Source organism: Rhinolophus ferrumequinum, chromosome X (assembly GCF_004115265.2).
Source record: "Rhinolophus ferrumequinum isolate MPI-CBG mRhiFer1 chromosome X, mRhiFer1_v1.p, whole genome shotgun sequence".
Classification (NCBI taxonomy): Eukaryota; Metazoa; Chordata; class Mammalia; order Chiroptera; family Rhinolophidae; genus Rhinolophus; species Rhinolophus ferrumequinum.
This window is the reverse complement of record NC_046284.1, coordinates 111,545,854-111,573,800: the sequence shown is the minus strand read 5'-3', so window position 1 is coordinate 111,573,800 and position 27,947 is coordinate 111,545,854. Positions and strand designations below refer to the sequence as shown.

Genomic DNA, 27,947 nt, shown 5'->3' with positions numbered 1-27,947 from the left:
CCTACCTTGATGTTTTTACTATATACAAAAGAAAACTTAATAAAGTCCAAATAACTGGCAGAATGTCAATTTGGCTTTGTGAAGTATGAATTATACTTGAAAGAAAGTCAATTTCTATTCATTTCAAATCTATATACCCTGTTTCCCCGAAAATAAGACCTAGCTGGACCATCAGCTCTAATGCGTCTTTTGGAGCAAAAATTAATATAAGACCTGGTATCATATCATATCATATCATATCATATCATATCATATCATATCATATAAGACCCAGTCTTATATTATAGTAAAATAAGACCGGGTCTTATATTAATTTTTGCTCCAAAAGACGCATTAGAGCTGATGGTCCAGCTAGGTCTTATTTTCGGGGAAACATGGTAGTAAATAGAATACTGACATATTCAAGACAGAATTTTATTTTTTTTTTCCCAAGGAGAGATTCCAATGGGCTAGCCTAATAACTAGATAAGACTGGTTTTCTATTATTTACTACTAGTCACATATTTAAACATTTTTATCCTTAAGCAATCATTTGTTTCTAACATGACTTAAATCATTTATCTCCTACATATGTTAATGTTACCACCATCCCCACTATTGCCCACACTATTAAAAACTTCCAAAGATCAACTTCAGTGCACTTCCCTGACCAAATTACAACAAACTCCTGAACTGGTGAGATCTGAACTGATGACAGTTTACACAGACACGTAAAGCCCGAGTCAGCTTCAAAAACGCTCTCATACTATTTTATTACTCACAAGCCTAGCCGGCAGAGCCCACTCTAGGTATCAGGTGCTCACCCATCTCCCGTAGGGTCCATTCCCAGCTCCAGAGGGTAGCCCAATGAATTCCAAGCCAATCATTGGTGCAGGGTGGGCAACAGGAACTAAGCTCACCCAATCAGACTGAGGAAAGGACTCCTCCTACATACCAGCTGTGAACAAGGAAGTAGAGTGCACAACTGCCAATGGATGCCATCCTACAACCACCTGACAACCACAGAGACACTAGCCCTTGGGTGAAGCTATTGCCAGAAGGATGCCGTGGAGGAGAAATGGCAAAACACAGGTCTCTGATGTCACCTTGAGCAGCTGATAACACTGCCTTCAGGGTCCACGTTATCTTTAGCCTCCCAATCATGTGCGATAACAAACATCCCCTTGCCAGTTCCAGATGGGTTTCATTTCCCTGCAATCTAAAGCGCTGCTGACAGGAATGAGGTGAGGAGTAACTGAAGGGCCAAGAGTAAGAGTGTCATTGGGCAAACAGACTCCTTAAAGCAAATAATGCAGTCAGAAAACATTCCCCTTAATGTTAAAGAAAAAGGAGAAATTGCACACAGGAGTGGTTGCCAAGGGCTGGGCGGGGAAATGGGGAGTGACTACAAATTGGTACAAGGTTTCTTTTAGGGTGATGGATATGCTCGAAATGAAATTGTGGTGATGGTTACACCGCTCTGTAAATATCATAAAAACCACTGAATGGGATACTTCAAATGGGTCGATTTTATGCTATGCAAATTAGATCTCAATCAAGCTGTTTTTGTTTTTTTTTTAATAAATGCTACATGGGAGCAGATGCTCATTCAGGAGAAGTCACTGGTTGAAGGATATTCCTCCACCCACATCTGACAGCAGCATGCCGCTGCTTAAATCCTTCCTTCAGTGCTTCCCATTACCTTTGGAGTCCAAGGTCTTTACAAAGGCATACAAAGCCCCTGTCAGCTCCGGCCTCACTTGCCCCCTTCCTCACTAGCAAAGCTTACTTCCACATGCTCATCAAACCGTTTCCTCCTCCAGGCCTCTGCTCATACTACACCCCCATCTTTGGTCAGTCATGTCATCCTTTCACCTGACCTATTCCTTCCTATCTGGCCCCAGGTTCTTAGGTCCCCTCCCTTTGGGCTCCCTTAGCACACTGGGCATGCACCACAATGGGCTAGAATTCTGTCTCCCAGGAGACCATCACCCAGAGCCTAGAGCAGCATTCTAGACATGACACGTACTCAGTGGACACCCACTGAACTGGTCTCATCTTTCTTCTTTGGTGCTGGTGAGGATGTGGAGAAAAGGGAACCCTCATGAATGTTGGTGGGATTGCAGATTGGTGCCGCCACTATGGAAAACTGTATGGAGGTACCTCAAAACATTGAAAATGGAACTACCTTATGACCCAGCAATTCCCCTCCTGGGTATCTATCCAAAGAAATCTAAAACACTAATTTGAAAAGATACCTGCACCTCTATGTTTATTGCAGCGCTATTCACAATAGCCAAGATATGCGAACAACCGAAATGCCCATCGGTAGACAAATGGATTAAGAAACTGTGGTACCGGGGCCGGCCCGGTGGCTCAGGCGGTTGGAGCTCCGTGCTCCGAACTCCGAAGGCTACCGGTTCGATTCCCACATGGGCCAGTGGGCTCTCAACCACAAGGTTGCCAGTTCAATTCCTCAAGTCCCACAAGGGATGGTGGGCAGCGCCCCCTGCAACTAAAATTGAACACGGCACCTTGAGCTGAGCTGCCGCTAAGCTCCTGGATGGCTCAGTTGGTTGGAGCACGTCCTCTCAACCACAAGGTTGCCGGTTCGACTCCCGCAGGGATGGTGGCTGTGCCCCCTGCAACTAGAAAAACGGCAACTGGACTTGGACCTGAGCTGCGCCCTCCACAACTAAGACTGAAAGTTCAACAACTTGAAGCTGAACGGCACCCTCCACAACTAAGATTGAAAGGACAACAACCTGACTTGGAAAAAAGTCCTGGAAGTACACACTGTTCCCCAATAAAGTACTGTTCCCCTTCCCCAATTAAATCTTTAAAAAAAAAAAAAGAAACTGTGGTACATTTATACAATGGAGTATTACGCAGCCATAAAGAAGAATGAACTCTTACCATTTGCAACAACATGGATGGACCTAGAGAACATTATGCTAAGTGAAATAAGTCAGACGGAGAAAGACAAATACCATATGATCTCACTTATATATGGAATATAAAGAACAGAATAAATGAACAAACAAAACAGAAATAGACTCAGAGATATAGGGGAAAAGAACAACCAAGGGTTGCTAGGTGGGGATGGGGGAGAAAGTAAAGGGATTAGAAAATACAAATTATTAATCACAATATAGCCACGGGGATATGAAATGCAGTTTGGGGAATGTAATCAATAATGTCGTAAAGATTTTGTAGGGGGTCAGATGGGCACTTGTCTCATTAGGGAGAGCTCTTCATGGACAGTGTAGATGCCTGATCACTGCACTGTACACCTGAAGCTGAAGCTGAATAATATTGAATGTCAACTATAATTATGTATATAATTATATAAATATAGTCCCGGATGTGGAGTACAGCATGGGGAATAGAGTCAATGGAATTGTACCAGCTATATACAATGTCATAGGAGCAATAGATTGGGGGAGGGAAGTTATCACTTTGTGAGGGGTGTAATGGTCTATTACACTGTTTCGTATACCTGAAACTAATAAAAAAATAATAATGATTACAAAACTTTTAAAAATGGAGGACACAGTAAATTAAGGAACACTGAGAAGATTGTTTCCACCAGGTGTCTTATCTTCTTGAATGACCTCAGGGGAAAAGATGAATGGTACGATTTAAGAAATGTTAAAAAGCTAGTTGCTAGAGAGTCTCAATTATCAGAAAGGAAGAAAGAAAGGAAGGAAAGAAAAAGGAAAGGAAAGGAAAGGAAGAGAAAGAAAGAAAAGGAAATAAAAGGAAAGGAAAGAAAAAAGAAAAAGTCACACTGGGAAAGGAGCACCACAGAATTCGTGCTTCATTACAAGGACATCGACAAGCCCTGTCTTCCTTGCTTGTCCCCGCTCTCCGAACACCACCAGAAATGAAACCCCAAAGCCAGGAGCATAGGAAAGCACTGAAATAATACTTTAAATATTCACGATGGTAATTTCAACTTCTACCTCATCATCATGACTCCTCTTTTCCCTATTTGGGCCCCAGCTTCCCTGGACGCACTCCGGGAGCCTTCACAGACATTATCTAATGCTAAGCAGGTCAGCAAACTAACCATTAAGTATTCTCTCTCTGTGCTCTCTGATTTAAGGTAGTCTGGACGCAATCATAAAGAACTGGCAGTGCCCTGCCAAGGGGGGTGGCTAAGATTTCTCATGTAGTTTGGGTCGAGCAGGAAGCTCTTAGGATATCAGAAAGTTTGTCTTTAAACACCTCAATCTGACCCCTACAGTGAAGTTATCAAAGCTGTCATTATCCCCTCCCCCAAAAAAGAAACAAAGCTGGCAAATTAATATTAAAGTGCTTTAGTAGCTTCACACACACACACACACACACACACACACACACACACACAATATGCGTGCCTGGCCTCAGCCCCAGTGACTCTAATCCAAGTGGTTTAGTAATCTATGGCCTTCAAACTGCCCCCCCCACCCCCGTGATCAACACAGCCGTAAGATAGTGGGCTGGGTCGAACAGTCACCTGGAAGCTTCTTAGAACTGCAAAATCTCAGCCTCCCCACACCCACTCGCCCCCAGCCCAGACCCCCAATCCTAATCTGCATTTTAACATGATCTCTGGGGAGCCAACATCTGGCTGCAGAATCTCCTAGGTTGTGTTTTGTTTGTTTCCCCTTCACAAGTGGGAGAAGAAGCAGTGGGAGGTCACCATCAGAATCCACATTCCAAAATTTTTCTTGATCTTACTGATAAACCACAGGGCCAAATCCTGCTTCCTCCCCTCCCCCCGCTCCCAGAAACTATGAGTAGTCAGATTAAATGTAAAGGGAGGCAAAGACTAGACACAGCCTGCTTTTTCAATTAAAGCAATACATTTTTCCATTTGTGCTGGCAGCATCAACATGTGTACTACTGCGCATGTCTCAGGCTTCTCCTACACCACCAAAGCAGCAGAACCTGCAACGTCTTTTCGTATTAAAGAGCTTTACATGTACCCAAAGCACGCCAGGATAAACCATTCTTGGAATTTATGAGAACTAATTGCATCCACCATTCTTAAAAATCAATGTATTTCCATAAACTTTTTAAAAATTCATGTGTTTATTTCCCTTCAAATAACATCATAAGACATTCACAGGAAGTCATGGTTCCAGTTGAACGTGGCTGCATATAAAAAAAAAAATCTCGAAGTAGCCTAACACCCAGCTCAGCCAAGATCCCACAAGGTCCTGAGAACCGGACAGATTTGGGTACTCCTTCATGCTAATTATGGTTTATTTGGTTGTTCTTGTTATTATTGTTGTTGTTATTGTTGTTTTAACGTAGCCCAGGCCACCCAGATAATCCTGTACCATACTGCAATTTGGAGTGAGAGCACAGACTCTGGAACTAAACCACCCACTGGCTCAAATCCAGCTCTGGCACTGACTATTTGTGCTCCCAGGGCAAATTACTTAATGTTTCTGGTCCATGGGAAATGCTGTATAAAAGGTTGCTGTTTTTCCTCACCCAGCGTGTAGTACCATGAATGATACAAATAATAGAACTATACACACAGTCATGCTCAGTTATCACTACTGATTACAGAACACTCCACCCAGATTGTATTTCCTTCAAGAAATGTTTCATTACTGAACACCAGCAACCTTTTGGTGTGTAAAGAGATGTGCTTGTGGGAAAGTGTTTTTCTTTAATGGCGAAAAAAACAAACAAACAAACAAAAACACACAGAAAACAATGGATATAGTCACCCTCTTCATCTAGTGTAAAGTTCAAAATTCTCCCTGTCTAATTCTGTACATACTTGTAATATGGTTTATTTATATTATGGCTTATTTATTCTCAAAAAATAAGATTATAGAAAAATATGAAAAGCATCTGAGCAGGTGAAAAATGCAGTCTGCAAAACAGTAGGCTGGTGCCAATTATGTAACAGTCATTGAGATCACAAAAACTGATTTCCAGAAGGTTCCAAGGTAGACAAGTGCCAGGTGATAGGGCTTTCACAATATTAACACTACATACTAGTTACATAGGTAGTAGTAAGACAGCAGAGGGAACTGGGATGTTGAAACTATTTAAACTACCCATTTTCATTTGTTTTTAAGCACTCATGACAAATGAACAAATGATACATTGTTCAACATGTATTTATTAAACCCATTTCCCCAGGCAGTTTCACTAGCCAATGCTTTAACATTAACTGAGTTACCATAAAAATTAAAGAACTACATTCATTTTATTTTTCATCAGAGGTTCTACTTTTTAAGAATACCCATCTTTCCAGCTTGTTCTTACAATGCAATCATGCGAGGTCAGGCTACTGGGGTTCAATACCAAGTTAACGCATCTGCAATCTCCATCAAGTCAGGTAACGTCTCTGAGCTTCAGTTTTCCCACCTGTAATACAGGAATAGTCAGTACCTGGCATGTGGGATGGGGGTGCGGATTGGCTGAGTTAATGTATGTTCTCTACAATTACACAGAGGAGTAACTAATAGTTTTACTGGATAAATAATGAGGCCTCTACTTACAAAAGCAAATTCATGTTCCTTTTCACTCTGTGACAGGTCCTGAAGTAGTTACAAAAAATGTATAATAGACTCTCCTTGCCCCCCAAAATGGAGGGAGAGATGAATAATTCTTATATGTGTTTAAAGAAAGAGAAGAAGAATGTGAGCAGCAGAGAACCCACCCACTACTTCCTGCCTATGTGAGCCTTGACAGTGGCACAGCTACACGGGCTGCTCTCATCAGCAACATTCCCCTAGCGCTGTTACCTTCCAAAGCACAGTATTATACTGAGGGGATCCAAGCTCGTTCATGCCTCGAGGCCTTTGCACTTGCTATTCTCTGCTTAGATGGCTCTTAGTAATGGCAGGAGCCTCCCTCATCATTCACGGCCGGGGCTCCAATGCCACCTACTCCAAGAGGCCTTCTCTGATGACTCCTGCTGAAAGAGCCCACACACTCCACCTGTCACCCTATCCTTTCTCCCTCCCGTGTTTCTTTGTTGCATGTTTCACTATGTATAGTTATCTCTTTGCTTGTCGGCAGTTATGTTCTCTCTCCTCTGTCAGAATGTACTGTCTCTAATAAGAGTACAGACCTTGCTAGGCCCATTCCTAAAAGGGCACCCAGCACATAAAGGGCACTCAGTGGACAGAGTTAGGTTAATACGGCAGAACTCGCAGATATTGCAGGTTTGCTGCCAGACCACCACAACCACAATAAAGCGAGTTATAATCTTTTTGCTGGTGGAGGGTCCTGCCTTCAGTTTGCAAAAAAAAGGCGGGAGGGGGGAAAAGAAAAATGCAATATCTGTAAAATGCAATAAAGTGAAGCACGAAACGCAGTATGCCTGTACGTATATATATAGTTTGATAATTCCAACAGCTGTGTCATATCTGTGTCTAGTTTTGAGGATTGCTTTGTCTCTCCTAAAAGAGAACAATTTATTTAAAAATGTGCATGTTTATAAATTAAAGTGTATCACAATATTGCATGTTGATTCACTGCCCTTTAAACTGATATGCAACCATTATTATTAATATTCATGGAAATGTGAAGTTACTAATGCTCACACTGTCATTCAGCAAGCGTTGCATTCCAGGCTGCAATATATCGCACAACACTTAGCAACCTAACATCTCAAACCTTCAAGCTGCCACTCCTCTTCTTACCCGCATCCTAATTTAACACAATCAGGAATCATATATAAACGAAAGCCGCGGCAGCGTGGTGAGATCCAGCTCATGGAAAGAACGTTCCCTTTTTCCTTAAATAATTCACTATCTTAAATAACACCAAATAAATTACATGCTATGAAAAAAACCATTTAATGACTCCAAAACTTCAGATTAATCTTAAGGATTGTATATTAAATTCAATTAAACCAGATGAATATTTAATACACTCCTTCTCTGTACTTAAGACCATTCTAGCCACTCTGGGAAAAAATTGGTACACGTGAATAACCTACCAATGTCTGGCATCACGACAGATACGGCGACAGGGTACAGGGCTGAGAGTGGCAAATGCACGCCACAGATCAAGAATGGCTCTACGCTAAGTTCATTTGCAGAAAGAGTGACTTTTAATTATTTTTATGCTTTAATATTCACTTGCACATTCTAGCTGAAAGGGAGAAAAGGATATAGTGTTTAGCAAAGGAGATAAAATTCATTTGGCTTTCGTTATAATGAGTGAAAACAGGCCTAAGTTTGCCTGTAATGAGACTAAAATGGGATGGCTTTACCCATGATGATTCCGTAGCTTTAATTACCATGTGTGGCTCTGTGAGATATACCCCAGGTAGAACTGCAATCAGGGTGACCAGTTAGACAGCTAAATAACACACTTGCCCCTGCCTGACATCCACTGCTTGTCAATTGTGCTATGATGTTACAAGCGCTGTTTACAAATCAGCTATATCCCTGCATTGCAACTGGCTTGAAATTAAATTTCATATGCAGCTTGAGGGCAGAGGACCATGTTCAGCTTAAAGTTGGCAGCACCCTTGACTTGATTGTCACCTTAAAATATCTGTTAATGGAACCCATTCAAATTCAAGTTTTAAAATAAAAGGATGAGTTGAATCGAATAAAAACTATCAGAGGCTAAAAAAGAAGTAAAATATATGGATTTTTAGCCATCACTGACAGGAGAAGCTCACACTATAATTGCATGGATTATATGTACCAAAGAGATCATCTGTCATATGACGGTTTGAACCAAATAACAGAGCGTTCCCTGAAAAAATATCAATAAGCACAAAGAAGCAATTTCTCAACATCTGAAGCCACACCAACCTGACATACTCTATATTCAAATATGTTTCAAAGTTCCTATCATGTGCCACCAGAGCCTAATGTCATAATTACTCATTTAACACAGAATAGCTGAAACTACTTTCATATGGCAGATGGTATTTTTTTATAGTCAGGTTGGCAATTATTCCAGTTTCAAGATTTGGAGAGAAAAAAGTTGTGCACATACTCATGATTTTGCAGCTGAGAAAAACAGTGAAAGACTGAATTGTGAATATACTCGTAAGCCAAACGGTTAAACAGCAAACAGCAATAAACCTGATTCCTTCTCTATTTGTGCCCACGAAAGCCTCAATATTACAGTGTGACTATAAGTTTAACAGTCATAACTTGATAATAATTATGATTTTAAACAGCTCTTATGTAGTTTTTGCCCGTAATCTGTCAACCCATTGATTTGGGTGTCGTATCTTTACTATAAATCGTACGTGGTCAGAAAGCAAAGCCCGTGTGACCGAAGACTTCAGCAGGTAGCATTGCATTGCAGACAACAAGATACTGTCCAAACAAGCACAGCCTTGCAAAGAATATATCCCCATTTTAACACTTAAACCAATGTTGATTAGAGCTTATTATAATCATGATTAAAATGTACATCTATAATAAATATTTTATATACAATTTTAATTTACTGTTTTCCATGATGTGCAAAAACATTCCCATTTTTGTTTTAACCTGGCACCCACTGTACTGATACTAGCTATCTCAGATCTCAACCACGGCCTTGTTTTCCGGCCAGAAAAATTACATCCCTGAGATCTTCATGGTCACCAGTAAGTTTAGAAGTAAAAGGTTCAGTGTGAGAGGAGCTAGCAGCCAGGGTGTCCCCACACTACCTGGGAACTGCGCATAGCCATGGAGTACCCCTCTGCCATCACTGCCCCTGGCCTTGTAGACCTGCATGGAGCTCCTTGCTCTGAGCCTCCATCTGGGACCACCTGCCTCAAGAAAGCCAGGCAGGATGTGGTTTGGCTTGGACAACCTCTCGGCTCTCAAACGCAGGCAGGCCCACTTTGTTTTTCACACAGACTCCCAGACACAGGATATCATCTCTTTGTTGGTTTTCTTGAGAAAAACCTGGTGGTCCCAGAGGAAGTATGACAACAAATGAAACACTCCTTCCTCCCTGACAAGCAAAACAGGCAGCGAAGAGCTAAACTGGGCTCACTTCAGGCACTTCATTCCACAAATCGCTAAATATGTGTGTGTGTGCGTGTGTGTGGCTTTTGAGTTAATGCATGTTGTGACCACACATTAAAGAGACATTCACATTTTAACCTTCACTCTCCCTGAACTTCCCTCCAGACTTCCATGTCAAATCTTCCTCAGTGGCAGAAAGATGATGAAATTTACCCCTGAGCCCAGGGGGCGGGGGATACGTTATTTCAAATCCCTTTGTGAGTCAAGAAACTAAAGTAAAACAAAATGTCTCCTGGGCAGCCCTTGAGATGTGCTACCCACATGTCACATGCTTCCAGACAGAACTTGTGCCTTCAGGATGTGCCCTGGCTGGCTGTCTCGCCAAGGTCATGCTCCTCCCAGGCAGCCCCCAGCCAGTCACTACCTGGGGAATGGGCGAAGGGGGATGTTAGCGCCTGGCCATCTGCCCATTTCTGTCGGACAGGTTGGCTGGGTGGGATGGGACCCGGGCATCACAGCCTGAGGCTCTCCCTGCCCCACCCCGCCCTTCATCTTCCATGGGTGTCATCCCCCCTCCACAGCTAAACCTCCCACACTCCTACCTCCATCTCAGCATCTGCTGCCCACGGCACCCACCTGACAAACACCGTCTCTGTATTTTTCCAGTCTCTCAGAGAGGCTTAATACTTATATTAATAGCTGATATTTGTTGACTGAGTAAATGTATGAAACACTACTCTGAGTTGTCCTACACGCATGATCTCAGGCACACACGACCCCCCCACACACCAAGTACAGTAGCAAAGAGGTATACTACTGTTGTTGCCATTCTTGCTTTTCATAGGAGGAAATGAATGCAGACCTGGAGGGATTCAATAACTTCCCGAAGGTCTCAGAGCTCATAAACCTACACTCAAGCTTCTAGGATCACTGGGCACCACTGCTCCTGGTCCAAGGCTGACTGAGTCCCAAAAGGCAGGCCTGGGTCTGCAGCCGCCGCCCTGCACTCCAGTAGCTGGGCACAGGCCTGGCCAGGTTCACGGGCCACAGCAGCAAAGGTTGCAACTACTTAATAGAAAGACAAGGCACAACAGGCTTTCTCTTAGCACACACAGTGCGTGTGTTACGGGGAAGGTGGAAGACGGACTTTGCAATAGTATCCGTGATACAGATAATATGTGTACATATATTTTGTTTGTACATATATTTCCCCACCTTCACCCTGAAAAAAGCAATCTAATGGTACATTAAATGAAAATATTATTTCAAAAAGGTATCAAGTAAAAGTTGAATGATGAGTTGAAAATCTAAAAAGTTCAAGTTTAGTTATCATGCAACTTGCTCACAAACTTTTATTCCAAAAGTTTTTATTTCAAATAACTACCATTTCTTCCATTTCATAGTCTTAATAAACGTAGGAAGATGGCACAGATCCCTTAGGGCTTCCTCAAATAAAGATTTCATGTGATGCATTGAATTTACTCTGTGCTATAAACTTGGAATGTCCTGCTTCCTGGTTTTGGAGACGCTGACTTTTTCTTCAAGTCAAAATGTATCAGCCTGAAGGTTGTGTACATTTGATGAGCATGTGAACCTAAGTTTTTTAATTCTAATTCTTACAGTGTGGTTTAAGAGTTCCAATAGTACTGAGCAAATAAAAAAAAAAAACCTTAGAGATATTTTGCCCTTAAATACATGAACATAGTAGAAGAGTGTTATTTTTTTTTAGCTAAGAATAGTAACAATTTTCATGCATATGCTCATAGTTGGACTAATTCTGTAAAGGGGGAAATGCCCCTACTGTGAGCTCCCTTTATACCAGGTGGTCATCATTATTAATAATATTCATAATGTGTAGCTGAACTCTATATACATTATCATTTATTCATCCTTGTGCTCCTAGAGCTTCCCAGTACGAGGTACACGATAAAATAACTCTAGCCTTTACGAAACTCTACCAGGATATTAGTATGGTCCCTTTTCACAGATGAAGAAGCTGCTGCACAGACGGGAGGACCCTTCCAAGGCTGCACAGCTGCTTGCCATGGGCAGGGGATCTGGGCCCAGGCCCACCCCAGAACCACCTCTGGCAGGACAGTTCATGCCCCATGCTGGGAGCCACCTGGGGGATAGGTCTGGACCCAGGTGATCACTTCTCCTCCTGAAGCACTTTCTCCCTCTGCCTTTTAGAATATTTATTTGCTTAGTTCTTTTCCACCCCTTCTGGCCATTCCTGTCCATCTCAACGCTGGGGTCCAGGGCACTTCTGTCCTCTGGTCTCACTCCCTCCTGAAGTGACTTCATCCAGTCTGGGGTTTGAAGGACTCCCAGATTCCCATCTCTAGCCGCATATCCTTAACAAGCTTCCCAGTGCTCAGTACAAAAATCTTAGGGTCCTCCCTTCCTTCTCTCTCTCTTACCACACAACTAGTCTTAATAACAAATCTTGGTGGTGCTACCTTCAGAAATATCCAGAATCTGACTGCTTCTCCTTGCTCCTCCTGCTACCACTCTGGTCTTGCCTGGATTTCTGCACTAGCCTCTGAGCTGCTCTCCCTGCTTCCACCCTTTCCCTTTGTGGTCTTAACACAACAGCCAGAAGGCACCACTGCTCGGAGCTTCCCAGAGTCCCAAGTCTTACAGTGGCCCTATCCTACCTGGAGCCCCGTGACTTCTAAGCTCATCTGCTGCTCTCCCCTGGCTCTTGCCCCTGCAGCACACTGGTCTCTGTCGTTCCTCCAACACACTAGGGACTTTCCCTCCTTGGGGCCTTTGCACATAGTGTTGCCTCTGCCTGAGAGGCAATTTCCCACAGATCCCCACAGGACTCACCTCCTCACTTCATCAAATCTTGAGTTAAAGGTCACCTTTTCAGTGAGGCCTTTGCTGGCTTCCCTATCATAAATTGCAATCCTGCCCCCAACATTCGTATCTCCTTCTCCCCTTCTTTTTTCTCCCACCAAAAAACTACCTAACTTATCATGTTTATGGCTTACTGTCCATCTACCCCTCTAGGATATAATTTCCATGAGAGCAGGGATTTTGTCTGATTTGTTCACCAATGTCTTCCCTAGTACCTAGAACACAGTACACGCTCAATAAACATTTGATGAATGAATGCACGAAACTCAGATAGATTAATTAACTTGCACAAGATGGTCGAGCTCAGCTGTATCTCCAAAACCAACGCTCAGAGTCACCCGTTTGTGATAAAACAAAGATGCTACATCATTACACACTCAGACATCTACAGGCCTGATAAAATTCAAACCAAATTACATAGCAAGAGATCAATTCCCCAGCTCATTCGGTACTTTTATTAACCTCATATTCAGTTAGAAGACAAGAGGGAATTAGAAAACAACAACTTAGGAAAAGTGACATATACCTGGGGACTACTTCAGTCACAAGAAGCTGAAGGATAAATGTACCTCAATCGCTGAGGAAAAGTAAACAAATCGGATCAAAATAATTTTCAATTTTAAATAAATTTTTTAAAATCTCAGAAACGGAGAAACAACCCCCCCCCCACTATGAATGTTTTAGTGCTTTTCCCCCTATACACAAGGTTTGGTAGTTTGTATATCATGCTGCATATACGATCGTACAATTACACAGACTGCTTTTTGCTCTCTTGTAGCATACATACGTCGTATTTTCTATATTGCCGCATACATTACTATAGCCCCAAATTTTAAGGTTATGTAATATCTTGTCAGCAGGCAACGACATCTAAGCTGTAAAATGAAAAAGAATACAAACAGGCACTAAACATGAAAGCCTGCAACCACTGTTCAGTTGCCATCTTCAATTCAGCTGCTAGCTCCACTACTGAACCTGGCCCAGGTGCGTTTCCTAGGGTCCAGGAGGATTAGTTCCTTTGGAAATCCTCAGCTCATATTACTTCTGGAAGTCAAAACCTAAGGCCATGGGCTATTTAAGTGGCCACTGCCACCACCATCCAAAGGGCGAGAGCTAAGTTCCCAATGGTGTTAAGAAACCCAAGTACAGAGAAACAAGCAACAAAGACAGCCACTCATTCAACAAATATGGAGAAGCACTGCTGTGCGCCAGGCACCGAGGACACATGCCTCACAGAGGCCTTGGAACCTCAGCCAATAGGGAAGACAGCCATTCCTCAAATAGCCACAAAAACAGATTGAAAATCCCACGAGTGACCAGTGCTACTGAGGAGAGAAGCACGGCACAACAAAGGCTTGTAGAAAAGGGCTATTTGTAAGAGTCAGGAGGTCGAGGAAGGTTTCCCTAGAAAAGCATGATTTGAGCTCTGGGGCTGAGAAGGCATTAACGGGGTGCGAGGGTAGGAGGTGGGCAATGAGGCTGGAAAGAAAGGTGGGGGGCACAGGACACAGGACCTTGCAGGCTGACCACCCACATTCGAGAGTTTAGTCTCTATCCTAAAAACAAGGAAAGACCAAGGAAGGATTTTAAGAGTATGCGGGGTACATGGGAAGGGGGTATGATCAGATTTGCATTTTAAGACCAACAGTGTAGCCTCATTGGGGAGCAGAAGCAGCAGGGCCTCAGAGCAGAGCTGGGAGGAGTCTGCCCAGGAGACCAGGCCCAGGGCTAGGTCCTGCATCCGGGCCCTTTCCTCAACATGGTCTGCGAGGCCCGCATGTCCCTCCTCTTGCCCAACCCCCACTTCTCCCCTCCTCTGCTCTTCTTCTCTCCTCCCATTCTACTTCTATCATTCTACTTCTATCAGACTTGGCTCTGCCATTCTCCAGTCCAACTACTGACAGGCCAAATAGTAATGCCTCCTTGTACCTGCTCAGAGCAGGGGGCGGGACTTCCCGAAATCCCAGGTGTGCCCATCAAAACACAGTGATAGAATCTGACCATGTGAAGAGATGGGCTGGAAAACTGGTGGATGGGAAAGTGCGTTGTTTTTTTTTTAACTTAGTGGAAAACAAGAACAAAACTTAGGATTACTAAGACAAATCAATGCTGGAACTCACGACCCGAGATACAGATGGGCCTGGGGTACAGCCTGCACATCGGGAGTTTTTAAAACTCCCCAGATGATACACGTGTGCAACCAAGGTTGAAACTCAGCCACATTTTGTTTTTAAACTTTTTATTTTGAAATAATTATATACTCACAGGAACTTACAAAAATAGTGCATAGACTCCCGTGAACCCTTCACTTAGCTTCCTGCAGTGATATCTTATATGACTACAGTACAATAGCAAAACAAAGAAATTGACATCAGTACACTACAGACCTTATTCAGTTCTCATCAGTTTCTCCGTGCACTGATGTGTGTGTGTGTGTGCGTGCGTGTGTGTGTAACTCTGCAATTCGATCCAGGGTATAGGTTTGCATAACCACCATCACAATCAAGATACAGACCTGTTCCATCTCCACAAAAGATCTCCCCTGTGCTACCCTTTTATAGTCTCACCACTCCTCCCCCCACCCTGTCACTATCCCTTGGCAACCAGTCATCTGTCCTCCAACACTATTGTTTTGTCACTTTGACAGTTTAATAGAAATGGAATCACACAGTATATAATATTTGAGATTGGCTTTATTCACAAAGCGCAAGGCCGGTGGGATCCATTTAAGGTGTTCCCTGTATTCAGTCCTTGCTATTGCTGAGTAGTATTTCATTGTATTGATGTGTTTAGCCATTCACCCACTGAAGGACATTTAGGTTGTTTCCAATTTGGAGCTATTATAAATAAAGCTGCTGTGAACATTCCTGTACATGGGTTTGTGTGGACATACATTTTTATTTCTTTGGGATCAATGTGCAAAAGTGCAATTGCTGGGTCATACGGCAAGTACATAATTAGCTCTATAAGAAACTGCAAAACTATTTTGCAGAGTGGCTGAACATTTTTACACTCCCACCAGCAATGTACCAGAGAACCAGTTTCTCTACATCCTTGCCAGCATTTGGTGTTATCAATACTTTTTTTATTTTTTTTTATTTTAGCCATTCTAATGACCATTCTAATAGATACATGGTACTATCTCATTGGGGCTTTAATTTGCCTTTCTCTAATGGCTAATGATGTGGAACATCTTCTCATATGCTTATTTTCCATCTGTATATCCTCTTCAGAGAAATTCCTGTTCATGTCTTTTACCTATTTTTAATTGGATTTTTTGGCTTCTTACTATTGCATTTTGAGAGTTCTTTATACATTCTAAATACAAGTCCTTTGTCAGACATGTGTTTAGTACATATTTTCTCCCAATCTGTAACCTGTCTTTTCATCCTCTTCACAGGGTTTCTCATAGAGCCAAAGTTTTTAATTCTGAAGCAGTCTAATGGATCAATTTTTTCTTTAATGTTCCTCTGGTGTGATGTCTAAGAACTCTTCACCTAGGCCTAGGTCTATTGAAGATTTTCTCGTCTTTAATTCTAAAACTTCTACAGTTTTCTGTTGTACATTTAAATTCATAATCCATTTTGAGATCATTCTTTATAAGGTTGAGATTCCTTTTTTCTGCTTATGGATGTTCACTAGCTCCACCACCAAATGCTGAAAAGGCTATACTTCCTCCACTGATTGCTTTGCTTTTGTCAAAAACCAGTTGGGCATAATTGTTGGGCATATCAATTGAGCATATCCACTTATTAGCTCCAGTGTTATTTTGTAGATTCTTGAGATGTTCTACATGGAGAATCATGTCATCCTCAAACAGTCCGTTTTCTTCTTCCTTTCCAATTCGTATGCCTTGTATTTCTTTTCTCAATATTGTGCTGGCTGGGACTTCCAGTACTGTGTCGAATAAGACTGGTGAGAGCAGATATCCTTGCCTTGCTCTCATTCTCAGGGAGAAAATATTCAGTCCCTCACCACTGAGCATGTGAACTGTAGGTTTTTTGTAGATGCTCTTTATCACGCTGGGGAAATTCCCCTTTATTCCTGCTTTGCTGAGTGTTTTTGTCATAAACGGGTGTTGAATTTTGTCACGTGTTTTTTCTGCATCAATTGATATGATTCTATGACTATTTCTCTCCCATAGCCTGTTGATATGGTGAGTTATATTAACTGATTTTCAAACATTGAAGCAGCCTTCCATAATGAGAATAAACCCCACGTGTTATGGTACATAAATCTTTTTATATGTTGCTAGATATGTTACTTTGTTGTGGATTTTTGTTTCTATGATCTTGAGGGGTTTGGGGGGTAGTTTTTTGTTTTATTTTTGTTTTCTTTTGTTCTTTTTTTGTGTGCTGTCTGTCTGGTTCTGGTATCAAGGTAATACTGGCCACATAAAATGATTTAGGAGGCATTCCTTCCTCTTCTATTTTCTGCAAGAGATTATGTAGAATTGGTGCTAATTCTAAATGTTTGCTGGATATCTCCAGTGAAACCCTCTAGGCTCGGTGATTTCTTTTTTTGAAAGCTTTTAAATTATGGATTCAATTTTTTCAATAGTTATAGGACAACTGAGATTATCTATTTCATCTTGGATGAGTTTTAGTAGTTTGTGGTTTTCAAAGAATTTGTCCATTTCATCTAAATTGTTAAATGTATGTGTGTAGAATTGCTTGCAGCATTCTCTTATCCTTTTAATAGCTATAGGATCTGTTTTATTCTTAATATTGAAATTTGTGTCTTCTTTTTGATCCTTGTCAGTCTTCTTTTATTGATCTTTTTAAAGAACCAGCTATCTCATTAATTTTCTCTGTTGTTTTTCTGTTTTCAACTTCAATGATTCCTGCTCTTATCTTCATTATTTCCTTTCTTCTGCTTGCTTTGGTTTTTTGGTTATTTTTTCCTTTTCTTTTTACAGTTTCCTGAGGTGGGAGCTTAGACCATTGACTTGAGATCTTTCCTCCATTCTGATGTAAACCTTTAATGCTATAAATTTTCCTCTCAACACTTCTTTAGCTGTGTCCCATAAGTTTTAATCTGTTGTATGATCATTTTCGTTCGGTTTAACGTATTTTTTTAAATTTCCTTTGAGACTTCCTCTTTGATCCATGGAATATTCAGAAGTGTTAATTTCCAAGTGGTTAGAGATTTTCCTGTTATCTTTGTTATTGAATTCTAGTTTGACTACATTATGGTCAGAGAGCATGCTCTGTATTATTTCCATTCCTTTAAATATATTGAGGCTACTTTTATGATCCAAGGTATGGTGTAGTTTCTTGTAGATAGCACCTAGTTGAGTCACGTTTTTATCCATTCTATTATCTCTGTCTTTCAATTGCTGTATTTAGACCATTTGCACTTAAAGTAATTGTTGTGTTAGGGCTTAAGTCTGCCATTATATTATTTATTTTCTCTTAATTCCCTATTTGTCATTCCTCTTTTCCCTTTTTCTTGCCTTCTTGTGAGTTACTTGCACATTTCTTAGAATTCCATTTTGATTTATCTAGTCTTTTTGAGTATATCTCATTGTATATTTTTGGTGTGGTGTTTGGTTTTTTGGGTTTTTTTTTTTAGTTTTTAGTGGGTTTTAGAGTTTTTAGTTACTATAATACACATACATCACTTATTACACACTACTGGCATCAGTGTTTTCCCATTTCAAGTGAAGAGGAGAAATCTTACTTCCATTGAGATCCCTTTATATTCTCCCTACTTTTAAAATATAATTTTCTCATATATTATCTCTATATATATTGAATACCACACCAGATCCAGATGATACCATAACTTATCCTTCAACCATCAAACATAATTTTAAAAGCTAATGAAGATAAAGTCAGCCTATTATACATACCCCCATTTTTACCCATCCACTGTTTTCTTCCTTTCTGAAGTTCCAAGCCTCCTTCTATTATCGTTTCCTTTTCTGTTTAGAGAACATTCTTTTTTTTTTCATATTTTTAATTAAATTCATTGGGGTGACAATGGTTAGTAAAATTATATAGATTTCTGTTCATTTTTGTTCTTCTAGAACAAAAACTCATAGACACAGACAACAGTTTAGTGGTTACCAAAAGGTAAGGGGGGAGGGAGGTGGTAGATGAGGGTAAGGGTGGGTCAAATATATGCTGATAGAAAGAGAACTGACTCTGGGTGGTGAACACACAATGTGAGATATAGATAATGTATTACAGAATTGTACACCTGAAACCTATGTAACTTTACTAACAATTGTCGCCCCAATAAACTTTAAAGAACAGAATTATATAGATTTCAAGTGTACATTTCTATAATACATCATCTGTATATCACATTTTGTGTTCACCATCCAGAGTCAGTTCATGAGAACATTCTTTAGCCATTATTTAGGGGTATGCCTGCTATTGACAAATTCTCTGTTTTTCTTCATCTGAGAATGTTTTTATTTTCTCTTCTTTTCTGAAGGATATTTTCACTCGATGGAGAATTTGAAGTTAACCTTTCTTTTCTTTCAGCACTTGAAAATGCTGTGCATTTCCTTCTAGATTCCATGATTTCATATGAGAAATCCACTGTAATTCAAATCATTCTTCCCCTAGAGATAATGTGTTCTTTTTCACTGTTTTTATTTCATCTTTAGTTTTTAGAAGTTTGATTATGATGTGTCTTTTAATCGATTTCTTTGGGTTTATCCTGTTTGGATTTTGCTCAGCTTCTTGATTCTGAAGGTTTATCCCTTTTCCCAATTTGGGGAGTTTTCTGCCATCATTTCTTTGAATACTTTTTATTTCCATACTCTTCTCTTTCCTTCTGGGGCTCCAATGACACAAATGTTAGACTTTATGTTATTATACCATAGGTCTCTGAGGCTCTGTTCAATTTTTTTTTCAGACTATTTTCTGTCTGTTGTTCAGATTGGATAAATTTTATTATACGTCTTCAATTTCACTGATTCTTTTTTTTTCCACAAAATAAGAATTTTTATTTATACTGGAGTCTTACCACGTGTTAGGCATTGTGCTAATGACATTAAAATGTATTTTCTCATTTAATTCTTACAATCACCCTTTGAGGTCAATACTATTTTTTTAACATTTTTTTGTATTAGTTTCAGGTGTACAAAACAATGTAAACTTCACTGATTCTTTCCTCTGTCATCTCTAATCTATTATTAAGCTCATCCAGTGAACTTTTTAATATGGTGATTTTATTTTCCAGTTCTCTAATTTCCATTTTTAGTATCTTCTATTTAGTTGCTAAGATTTTCTACTTTTTCATTTGTTTAAAGTGTTTCTAATTACTCATTAGAGCATTTTTATGATGGCTGCTTTAAAATCTTTGTCAGATAATTTCAACATCTGAGTCTTCCTGATGTTGGTATCTGTTGATTGCCTTTTCAGTTAAGTTGTGAGTTTCCTGGCTCTCGATATGACAAGTGATTTTTTATTGTATCCTAGGCATTTGGGCCACTATATTACAAGGCTCTAGATCTTATTTAAATTTTAGCAGGCAACCACCCTATTTAGATTAAACACGCAGGCCCTGAGCTACTTCTGCAGCCAATGACAGTTTAGTTTCCAGAGCCCTTGCAGTGCTTTCAGGTCTTCTTCATTTGTGTTTCCTAGAGGTCATGCTGAAAACCTGGGTAGTATTCTATTCTCAAACTTCTTGACCCATAAATTCTAGTCAGATTCATATCTGGGTCAGTCAGAACTTTGCCCAGGACTTCCTATACAGCTTTAATGATTCTCTTTCTCTGACTCCCTCCTCTCCAAGATCTTCCCCACTCTCTAGTGGGAGGGGTGAGCGGGGCTGCTTACTACTGCTGAGTCGAGGTCATGCAGGGGGATGTCCGGACCCCCCGTTCGGTCACCACTGACAACATGCCAACAGATGAGAAGAGAGCTGCCATGGGTTGTCTGGTGCCACTAAGTAGGGTATGAAATTCCAGATTCCCCACTCAGTCTCCACTGACAACCTACCAATAGGGAAGGAGAGCACTGCCCCAGGCCATTTGCTATTTCTATTTTAAGCCACACACTTAATGGCTTAAAACGACATCCATTTATTATCTCACAGTTCTGTAGGTCAGAAGGCCAGGTAGGCTCAACTGGATTCTCTGCTCAGGGTCTTACAAGGCTGATATCAAGAATGTCAAACAGGCTGGACTCTTATCTACAGGCTTGGGAGAATAATTTGCTTCCAAACTAACTCAAGTTGTTGGCAGAATTCAATTCTTTGTAGCCAAGGTCTGCTCCAGGAAAATTTCCCGATTCCTTCTCACACGGCCCCTCCATCAAATCTTCCTCGAGCTTTGAATTTCTCTGACTTCCTCTTCTGCCAACAGCCAGAGAAAGTTCTCTATTTTTAAGGGCTCCTGTGATAAGATTAGGCCCTCCCTTTTTAAAAGTCAATTGTGCTATATAACATAACACAATTACTGGAATGAAAGTTCATCAGAGTCCCAGGTTCTGGGGATTAGGGAGTAGAATCTTGGGGACCATTCCTAGAAATTCTCTGCCTACCTCACTCACTATTACTGGGTAGAGGACAGGACAGAGTACATTATTAGTCCAGAGGTTCTGCAATTAGAATGCATTAATTCTAATGGACTCGAATTGAGCACTGTTTATACATTGCTATGTTGTTTATGTATCTGTAGTAAACTTTTACAATTTCCAACATGATTTTGTGTGTGCGTGCGTGTGTACTTTAGAACATTATAATATTTTCAAATGTAGATCCCCAGCTACCAATCCACGTGCTTGAGAAAAACTATTAGATTAAAAAGGATTACACTGCCTATCAGTACCACTGTAGAAAAAGAGTGCCCAAGCTTTATCAAGCAGTGGCATCACCTGAACTTTTACAAATATTCTAAGGCCCCTAAGCCCAACTCCTGTCCCCACTCCAAAATTCTGACTGTGCAGTGTGCCTGGCCCGGCCAAAGACAGACTGGCATAGAGTCCCCCTGCGGGACCACCGTACTTCACAAGTTTAAATATCTGGTAATGATCACAGCAACATCCGAGTTGGTTTAGATTTTGATCTGCTAGAAAGCTGGGCATTAAAACACAGGATTTCAAAGTTCTTTTCTAAGCTCAGATTCAATAATCCTGTCGTTAAGAAAATAAGACTCCATTATACACAGTCACCAAGATCAACTTCGTCAGGAGACTGTTCTCTCTGGGTCACAAGGCACCCTCCTCACGCTTCCTGCTGTGTAACAGTGACAAAGCCTCAGAAGTTTGGCGAATGGTCTGGGTTCTTACTGGTAACATACCTGTCCTTAATTACTCCGGACCCTTCTTGGAGGAACGTTTCTCACAACAGCTTCTAACAGGTTCCTGTTATTAGTTTTAGGACTTTGTTTTCTTTTTTCTTTTTAAAGGCCTATATGTTGAAAGTTTAAAGAATGATTTGAGCTAGAATTGGTTGTTTACAAGGGCCCCACGGAAGGGGAACAACTGGATAGTCAAACATCTGGATTACTTACCATTGATAGAAAAGACAGTCAAGCTCCTTCTGAAAAGTGTATCCTGAACACTGTGAAATAACAAGTTTCCTTAAAAATTAATAAAATGAAATGTTTCCCCAAATTGCCTTGGTTTTAGAATTTATAAGGAAAACAGCAGAAGCCCATAAATCCTTACTCTTTTAAGTTGAAATAGCTGATTTCTGAAAAGAATCCTTTAAAATTCAGAAAACAAGTTAGCAACCATGATCTGAATATAGAAGAACAACTTGGAAATTTCTACTTTATGTCACTTGTTGAAGTAAATTTGTGATTCCTTCTTAAATCATGAATGGCAAAGTAACTGTGAGCCTCATCTCAGAGAGTACAAGTATGCAAAATCCTGACTGGATACTCAGGGAAGGTGCAGTGCAGCAGGCGATAATGGTGAGGGCTGAATTTCTTCAGAACAATTTGGACACCTAGTTAATGCTGCCTGCTTGAGCTCAGGTGCTAGAGCCAGTCCGCCCCGGTTTCAGTGCTCTCTCTGCTCCTCACTAGCTTGTGTGACCATGGGTGAATCTTTTTACCTTAAGGTGCCTCAGTTACCTCTTCTGAAAAATGGGCAGGATAAAACAGTACCTATGCCATCGGGCGGTATAAGGATTTAATGAGATAAAGCATGTGAAGGGCTTAGCCTCCTTTCTGCCTGGCATACAGTAAGTGCTTAATAAATTTGTCATTGTACACAGACAGACACCGGCAGTCTATATATACAATGCCAGACAGCCAGTAAGCCTGGAATACAATGTAGCCATTATCATTCCATAAAGTAACACAGCAATCAGGGCCAAAAGATAACTGTAGGTTCATTTAGCATATCCTAACAGAGCTGCCTGATGAATCCAGCCGAAACATTCTCAAGTGGCATTTTAATCAGAAACATCTTTGTAGAACAATGTCTAACACATGCTCTCCAGAGTCCAAAATGACCAAAGGCCAGGTCACAGGAGCTAAAACTGTCATCCCGTGTAAGGAGTTCCATTCATGACAATACAACATTCCATTTAATGTGTCTCATTAGTTCTTATATCCTCTGGTGCCTAGCAGACACCCAGTAAATGCTCCCTGGACGAATAGAACAGACCCCCACCCACCCAAACACAGGACCACTAGATGTTGCGAGTAAGAAGAGCCTCTGCATGTTACGTATCACACTGGGAAAATTCCTATTACCTTTTCAAGGGACAAGTATTTTGAAAACAATCTTCCATATAACTCACAAAATGAACGGCCCATGGGTTGAAAGATTTTTTTGTTTTTGTTTTCTTTTTAAATGATCCACTTCAGGGTCTCTGAATATAGAACAGCAATTTGGAAATCTGTACTTTATGCCACTTGTCGATGTGAATTTGTGATTCTTTCTTAAATCAAAACAGCAAAGTAACTGCGAGCTTTATCTCAGAGAGGTACAAGTATGCAAATTCCTGACCTTTACCTCATTGATTATAAAACAACCATATTCAACCAAGCACTTTATACAAATACAAAAAAAGGCTCTGGATATGCCAAAGAGAGATCTCAAACACCTAGCAAATGAAAGCTGAGGCAACAGGAAACCAAGCTGAAAATTGTTACACTCAGCATAAGACGTGCAAGCTACAAGTAAACCCACCTCGGCCTTCAAAAGCAGGGCCTATGTAAAATGTACTTTTACCTAACACACATAGTAACAGGCAGAGAGCACAGCTCACTTCCTCAAAGACACTGGCAGATCAATTGAAAGATCAACAAGCACATTCTTTTAACCCCTACCGCAGCTTCCTGCTTTTCTATACATCTATTTGTGAACGACAAGATATGGAGGGCCTGGGTCCCACTCCCACTGCATTCACCAAAGGCCCCTCCCAAAGCAGCCAGACACACATGTTGGCCCAAGCTATAGTTTCCAGACTTTAGCTTTTAAATTCCTCTGGCTGCCCATTAAAAAAAAAAAAAATGTGTATCTGTGGATACATGTCAGGAGAACCCAGAGAAAGGCTGCTTATCAGTCCTGTGCTGGACTAAAGAACATTGTTGTCTGAATCTGAGGATAAGATTCTGAAAGGAAGATACCAGTAATTCAATCCAACATGGGGCAAATGAACCTCTAAGAAAGAGCCCACATCTGCCTTTAAACAGGTGGCTTCTGTTTTATGTGGCAGTTTCAGGTCCCAGAAGGGCAGCCATGTTTTGTTTTTTTTTTGTAAATGACTTTGAGGATTTCATCCTGGTACCTCCTAGTATTGGACCCTATATTATCATCCATTGTGGTCTGTTCAGAAAAAATACCCGAAACTTGGAAATCAGACAAAAAATGATGTTTGTGTGACCTTTCAGTGTCATTCTGTGCATTGTCTAATAAGCACTCCTCCCTGGGGGTCATCTGATTCTCCACGGAAATGTAACTTGATTTAACTAACACTTTATTGGGACATTTTACAACCCTATAAAAGTCAAAGGATAACACGTAAGAAAACAATAACGTATGGGACTTTCTTTTTATCTTTACTGGTATAAACGATAACCCCAGAGGTTAAGGTTTTATTGCCCTCTGAGACATGAATCCATTTGGAATCTAACATAGCAATCTTCTGTGAACATTTCTTTTTCCACTGCCTTGTTAATCAGTCTCTCATATCCTCACTGAATCAGTTTTGTTATTCTGCTAGTTCCCTCATCAAATGAGTTCAATAAAACTTTGACATGACCCATGCTCTTTTTTTGTATGTTTTTATCAATTTAAGAATGGAGTCTTTCATAGTTCCTGGGCTGGACAATCAAATGGTCCCTGTGAGACTGAGTTCTGTGCTTCAGGACTCCTCAGCAGCCATACTCATAGGGCAATTACTCGAAGACAAGCAGATTTAGGCCGATTAGCTCAGTCGGCTAGTATGGTGCAAACGAGGCTCCAGCACAGGTGCAACACCTCCCCCCACCCACAGAGGCCACAGCTTTAAACAAAGAAAAACACAGACATTGAAAGTGAGTGAGGGCAGCAATTCCATTCCTATATGTATATATACAAGAGAAGTAGTGTCTATGTCCATGAGACGACTTACACAACAATGTTCAAAGCCTGTATTCATAAAATGCCCATACTGGAAACAACCCAATATCCATTAACAGAGGACACACGAACAAAATTATGGCATATTCATAAAATGGGATCTATACAGCATGAACAAAGTGCTAACATACACAACATTCTGTGGTGCAAAGAAGCCACATATGAAAGAACACATCTTATCTGATTCCATTTATATGAAATTTAAGTACAGGCAAAACTAATGTATTATGATGAATTGCCTATGGGAAGGGGAATGACTGGAAAAAGGCATGATGGAACTTTCTGGAGGAACAGAAATAGCATCGATCTGGATGATGGTTACAAAGGTAACACTTATGTAAAAAAGAAATCATCAAGCCATACAATTATGACTTAAGCACTTTACTCCATGTAAATTTCACCTGAAAAAATGAATGACATTTTTAAAAAGAGAAGAGATAAAGAAAAACGTATTCTAAAAGAGTGGGTGGGGAGAGAGGTAGGGAGAAGAAGGGAAGTGGAATTAAAAGATTCTTCAGTAAATAAATTAAATGAGAACTAACTAAATAAAATAAAAGAGGGACAAGCCAAAAGGCCAAGAAGCCTACTTGGGTACATATCTGAGGTGTGATCAAAAGATATGATTGATGAATGTTTAAATTTTTTTTTTTTAGTGATTTTGTTGTTTTTATTTTTTTTTTCAATTAAAGTTTATTGGGGGTGACAATTGTTAATAAAGTAACATAGACATTGTTAATAAAGTTACATAGATTTCAGGTGTACAATTCTGTATTACATCATCTATAAATCACATTGCGTGTTTACCACCCAGAGTCAGTTCTAGTTCCTCCCTCACCATATATTTGATCCAAATGTTTAAATTGTAAAAATTATTACAGTAAAAGACACACTGCCATTAATCCCCCTCAAAATACTCCCCCACACTTCGAACACACTTATCCCATCGCTCTTGTCACTTTCTGAAGCAGTTCTGGAAGTCCTCTTTGGTGAGTGTCTTTAGTTGTGCTGTCGTGGCTGCCTCGATGTCCTGAAGTCGCACGGCACCAGATCCAGCGAATAAGGTGGATGAGGACACACTGTAATGTTTTTATTTGACAGAAATTGTCATACAGAAGCAATGTGTGACATGGAGCATTGTCATGATGGAAGATGAAGTAAAGACACAAAAGAGGACTTCCAGAACTGCTTCAGAAGTGGCAAGAACGATGGGATAAGTGTTGTTCGAAGCGAGGGGGAGTATTTTGAGGAAGTGTTAATGCAATGCGTCTTTTACTGTATAATTTTCTTTTATTTAAACATTCACCATATTTTGTGATCGCACTTCGTATGTGCACCCAAAAAATCTCAGCCCAAGATCTGGAGACAAAGCCCAGGCATCTTCTCAACAATGAGGGAGGTCAGAATGGCTGGTATTTTTCTTTTGAGAATTGAGACAATATGGAGTTGAGGGTGGATACTGAATCGATACACTTTGGGGGACCCATGCTCAATTGGGACATTAGCTAATCAATCTGATAAATTAATCAGAAAATGTTTGAGGCAAGCTCTCTGACTGTGTTCACACTGGCATAAAGGTGCACAAATAAACAATGGATTCCACAAGATTACCCAATTCAATCTGGGGACAATTATACTTAGCTAAATAAGGCATGTGTAAACCACTTGCAAAACTGCAAACTCATGCCAATATGATTATTAGTTAAAGATGTATTTTCAGCTTTTAGAAATCTCTACAGCAGTTTTCGTTATTGTTAAACTTATTACCGCATCCACCTACTAGATTTTCAATAATAGGCCTACAACATTCCCAGTGGGTGAGGACTTGAAAATAGCCTCAGCCATCTGAAAGAATAGAAGTTTCTTTTTCTGCCAAATGTGGCAGCCACAAAGTGGTGTGGCCCCAGCCATTCCTGCCACATCCTTTCTGGCCCTGGAAAAATGAGCACCTCCAAAGAGCACGAATTCCCCTCACTGGAAGTGCTCTAGCCAAGGTGAGATGACAAGTGATTAGGCAAGAGCAGAGGCACTCCAGGCAGGGGAGAGGGGACAGCAGCAGACTATATAGGTGGCCGACCACGTGCTAAGTGATTTCCACGCACTGTCTCCTTTAATCCTCGGAGTGGCCCAAAGAGGTAGTTAGGCTTGAAAAAGGAAACAGATGGTCCACTTAAATTAAGTAACCTGAAGCGGATTAATAAAAAGACTTTTACAAAGTGGGTGAGGTATAGAGAAACTCTGAGGTAGGAGCCAGGGCTAGAAACAAGAGCACCCCGGGGCCTGAAGTGATGAGGGTAAAGGAGCATGGAGAAAAAGGACTTGATGAGAGCAGCCACCATCTGGCCAATGGACACAGCTAGCCTGAGGTAACCCTGGGGCAGGGAGCTATCAGGATAACCCCTGACCTGACTGGCCTCCCTCCTTGCTATTTCCCATCAACCTCCCCTTGAACCAAAGCCCATGGAAGCCATGGGGCAGGAGCCTGTTGTGGTGGCCCAAGGCCAAGCAGGTGGAGAAGATGGAGAGGCAGTGAGGAGCTCCTGTTCCCTAGCGCTCCCTGAGCGAGCCTGCCAGGTTATTCCTGCACTGCAGGGCCCTGCCCTCGTGCCCACTGTCCTCC

At 40.9% G+C, this 27,947-nt stretch overlaps 1 protein-coding gene across 3 annotated transcripts in view; it reads right to left on the bottom strand.

Moving 5' to 3' along the window:
* The window catches only part of SH3KBP1 (SH3 domain containing kinase binding protein 1), a 322,980-nt gene that overhangs the window by 251,556 nt on the left and 43,477 nt on the right, over nucleotides 1–27,947 (bottom strand). The window lies entirely within an intron of this gene.